Source organism: Grammomys surdaster, unplaced genomic scaffold (assembly GCF_004785775.1).
Source record: "Grammomys surdaster isolate TR1022 unplaced genomic scaffold, NIH_TR_1.0 347, whole genome shotgun sequence".
Lineage (NCBI taxonomy): Eukaryota > Metazoa > Chordata > Mammalia > Rodentia > Muridae > Grammomys > Grammomys surdaster.
In genome coordinates, this window is record NW_021604766.1 from 2,657,077 (window position 1) to 2,662,371 (window position 5,295).

Here is a 5,295-nt window from a genome sequence, read left to right on the forward strand (position 1 = left end):
AGTTGGTAACTGTAGAATGTGGTTCCAGGTCAATAACTTTTCCAGCTCTGGGGAATTAGGTAGGTTCTGGTACCAGGCATGATTTTCTTCGTGTTAAGCATGTCTTAAATTCAAATAGAGAATGTGGGCTACTGTCAGTTTATATATGTTACTACTGTGACCATATAGTTATTGTGACATGCTGTCTTCCCTAGAGAAAGCACACTGATTGGTTATCTAATATGGAATGGTAAGTCCTATAAATACAAACAACATTATACAGACAGAGCAGGTTTAATAATCTTGTAAATATATATGTGTACTTATATACATGTTCATAAGGGAGTATGAAATAACAATGTAAAATGAGGTTATGAATTTTTAAAAATACTCAAGGAAGGTTATACGGGAAGGTTTGGAGGGAGAAAAAGGAGGGAAAGGGAATGATGTAATTATAATTGCTACTATTAAAATAAATAAATAAAAATTTAAATCCTTAATAATTAAAACTTTAATTAAATTTATATTTTAAAGTAATATATAAATACTGACTTAGAATTTTAATTTCATGTTATATTGTTAAGGTTCACCTATTTTACTAATGACAATTTCAATTCTCTTGACTATATACATCTATCACACTTACAGAGGCATATGTAATAAAAATAGTTAGTTCTGAGTAGTAATTACAGGTATTCTTCAGTTTATATAATTGCATTAGTATCAACATCTTGATAATATGTATGTATACATACTCTATGTATGTATAATTAAATAGCAAGTGAAAAATACTGAAGATAGTTCTAGTTCCCAAAAGTGGTCAGTTAAATTCAAATAATTATTATATTGTCATTTAATTTTATGCCAATTCAGTTGGAAACATTAGAATCTTAACATTAGAATATTCACAGTTTTAGAAGAAAAGGCACATCTGTATAATAAGCAGGCATATTAAGAACACACACAGATACATTCTTTTAGATGATCACTTTATTTTGTGCCTAAACATTTGTTGCCTACTTTATTTTTAGTGTGCATCTAGTTCTATCAAAGTTCTATTATTTGCAGTGCTTTTTTGCTCTCTCTCTCTCTCTCTCTCTCTCTCTCTCTGTCTCTCTGTCTCTCTCTGTCTCTCTGTCTCTGTCTCTGTCTCTCTCTCTCTCTCTCTCTCTCTGTGTGTTTGTGTGTGTTTGTTCTGCTGTCTTAAGTCACTTCTCTTTCCTGTATGTTATCATGAGAGTTGGACATATCATATTTCTGCCTCTTTCTGTCAAATCTTTCCTTGATTCAACACTTTGTCTGCCCCTCAATGAGCCGTCATTCTCAACCGTGACTATTTGCTTCCAAAAATTAACTGTACCTTAACTGTTTGTGATTAAAGGTGAGTACTAAGGTTATGTCTAAATTCTAATCAAAGGAATTAAAGGTATATCATTTTAGCCAGATCACATAGACCTGGTTCTTTGGATATGATTCTGTATATGATTTCACTAAGTCTTAAACCCTAGGAATACCCATCTACTTTGTCGTATATAAAGAAACTTGGAACATTTGCACTGCTGCTTTGGAGGGAAAAAATATACTCTTTTCTCTTATTTTTTAGAACTTTCTGTTTCCTTTTCATGTTCTGAAACAGAGTCACACTATGCTGCCTGCACTGACCTCAATTCATCTTACTTTTCACCCTTGCTAGTGCTGTGATTACAGGGATGTGACTTTCACTTGGCTAAACCACTGTTATCTTAACAGATGTTTAGGCTCAATTCATAAAATTACATAAAATGAACAAAAGCTGTGCTTACTACTAAGAACTGAGATTAAAAACTATTAAAATACACTATTTTCTTCTTTGTGTGTGTATGTACGTGCTTCTTTGGGTGAAGGCCATATGTAGATGTCAGTTGTCCTTTATTGCTCTTCAACCTACTTTTACATAGGTTTTCTGACTGAAGCTACAGTTCATGGATTTATTAATTTTAGTTGATGAATAAGTACCTCTCTCCTGGTGCCCCCACGCACTGTGATTACAGATATGTTCTGAGATTAAAACTAGAATATCAAGTATTGCATAACAGATAATTTATCCCCCACCCCCCTTATATACTGCTACAAAATAGTGTAAAACTTTTCTTTACATCTCTGCTTTTTTCCCATGATCTGACAATAAACACTCTGATGATTAACTTTCATTATCTCATTACATGATCTCGAATCAACAGAGAAATACTTCCATATATTTATTTAAGGGCATTTCCAGAAAGAAGTAGCTAAGCAAAAGTCCTTGTCCCAGAGAAATCTACAACTTGCAGCCAACATTCAGATATAAATAAGTAAAGAAAAGAGCAGTGTTGCATTGGTTCACCTTCCTTGTGTGTCCTCTATTCCTTTTTTGGCTCTGCCATCAGAAACCAGCTTCTTCAGCCTTTTAATATGAACTGTGGACCAGCCATTCCAAGAATCCTCCAGGCCTTCCTTGTAAGATTGGGGTTCTAAAATACCCAATCTTGTTGAGAGGACAGTTATTAAGTACACATCCTCTTGAGTATGCAGACAGCCATTATTAGACTATATAGATCATATAATGTAGCCCAGTCTCCTAAATCATCTTTGGTAATATTTATTCATTCTATTGTTTCTATTCTTTTAAAAAACTTAATTCAATGACTCTATCTTAAACTCATGGATCTATTTTCTTATTTAAATATTTCATATTAGGAAGTATATAGTAAGTGTTTTATTTTTATTTCTTTTCCTCTGTAGTACAGCTTACAATTCTACTACCTTTTAAATATTTACACTATTTCACCCAAGAATCAAGGTGTTTCTATGACAATCATATAGTTGACTCCACAGACATTAGTTTTTTTGTTATTTTATTGTTGTTGTTTTCTTTATGTTTTTTTTTCCAATTTTAAGTTTCCATGTATGAGTCTCTCTGGGCTGTATGTGTAGGAAAATCATCACTGTGTCTCAGGACACAATGGTTCATATTTTAGAAATATGAACCTATTGCTCATTTGCTTAAGTAATGTTGATCATTTGGTGTTTATTCTATCAGTTTATGCAATTACAATAAATATCACATTATTCTTACTATTGTTCTTCTCACTGAAAGACACATGTTGGTACTATATTTCATTTCTTGTGATCTTAATATAGACTTTCCTAATAGTATGAAGACAATTTGAAAATGTGTAAGATAGGCAACTGTAAGAAGTCAATGAAGTCCTGAGTAAAAATGTATTGTTGGATACAAGTGATATCATATCAAGGACCAAAAGATGAGTCCTGTAAGAGTGGCAAAGCTTTTCCCAGGTAAGGCTCAGAAGGATGCCAACGTTTCTAGTTGCAGTCTGAATATTGAATGTCTGTGAGGAAAATGCCCACTATAACTTTCTTCCCCCATCCCACAGGTTCACATCTTAAATACTACTCCCAGAGGGGAAAAAGTGTCCCTACTGTCATTAAATAAACCTTATTTACCAATAAATAAAAACCCTGTCACTTTGTTCAGCCATAGATAATAACCCGACCTTGCAGTTCAAATATGTTATAAACTCAGTGAGTTTCTCTGATATTGTAGCTTCTCTATCCTGTCAGTGAGTTCAGTCCAGCCCATGTCAGCTTTTCTGAGTTCCTGTGATTTCATCCTACCATTATTCTCTTCATGCTCAGTTCATGCAAATGCTGGAGTTATACAGAATGTGTTTCAAATCATATAAATGCTGGAGTCATAAAATGTGTTAAACAAGGGCCATTTGACATTATTTTTCTGCTCTTTTTTTGTTTACACATACTAGCTAAGCTTCTTTTCCTGAAATAAAACACCAGCCTTTTTGTGTATCTTTTGGAAAAATTCCTATTCAAAAAATTTTAATATGTTCTTTTCTTATTAATTTGGAAAAGTTTCTTATATACATGAGGGATGTGAGTGCTGCCTTCCAATATACACTAACAGTATCTAATCCCTTATTCCTTTTTTTAAAAAATGTTTCTCAGAGTTTATCCATAGTCACTTTATGTAACTCAGTATTATTAATAAAAAGGCCTTTAATTGATTTTGGGTCAACAAGTCCCAATGTAATAGCTTTAAGTACAGGATAATATTTTCTGTCTATGTCTTTGATAAATAAGTAAAACTACTAAGAATTTCTTTGCAGTGTTCTTCAAGAAAAATCACATTGCAATATTATTTATTCCAATATAATCTTCATACTACAGTGTACAAGTGTAATAAATCTGATAGTTAAGACATGGTTTATAATATTGAATGTAATAAGAGAAGTCAAATTGTCATTAGCAAGAAGAGACAACTAAAACTGCCAGCCAGTTCCTGAGTTGTCCTTCTTTGACTCCCTCCAACCCAAGCTCAGTGATCTCCACTCAGAAAAATCAAGAAATACTATGCTCTACTACAGAAGGGAATTTCATTACAGGTCAGAGTGAACAGCTATGAAGGTTGTTAATGTACACATAAGATGCAATTCATACTTTAGATTGAATCATGGGTGGGTAGGTAGAAGCAGATGGGTTCTATGCATTATTATAATGACTAGATATAGTTCAGGCTACCTACATAATTGAGAAATTGCATTTTTCAAAAAATATAATCTATGAATTATAGACATTAATCATCATTAAAAACACTAATGTGTAAATATCATCTAGTTTACTTATTTTTCTTTTTTAAAGAATTTTCTCTGTAAATGCAAATATCTATTGTTTTATGAATTCTTTTTCAAAATTAAAGGAGAAAAGAGAACCGATAAAATTCAGTGCAAAGGTCATTATAAACTTGCTGCTCATAAGTATGCATACTTTGTTCATTTTTAGTTGTTTAACCAGCCTATTTTTAGCTACTGTTAAGAAGACGAGCATTGTCTCTTCAGGCATTTTTTAAAAAAATTTAATTTAGAGAATATTTTTCTTGAACAATTTTTCCACAAGGTAAAATTTTATTATTTGAAAATTTTTTATAATGTACCCAAATCATACTAGCTTCCTATTCCTCCCATGTCCACCTTGCCACCCTTATACCCTACCCAATAAACAAATATGTAAACAAACAAAAAAACCACTAGTCCAATTTGTGTTGCCCAAATATTCATTAAACCATGGTCAAACTCCCAGTGGCCAGACCCTTAAATAAAACTGAGTTCTCATACTCCACCTACCTGCCAAAAGCCATCATCTATAAAGAGCTTCAGCATTCAGCTGCTTCTTCTTGTTCTTCTTCTTGTTCTTCTTCTTGTTCTCTTGTTCTTCTTCTTCTTCTTCTTCTTCTTCTTCTTCTTCTTCTTCTTCTTCTTCTTCTTC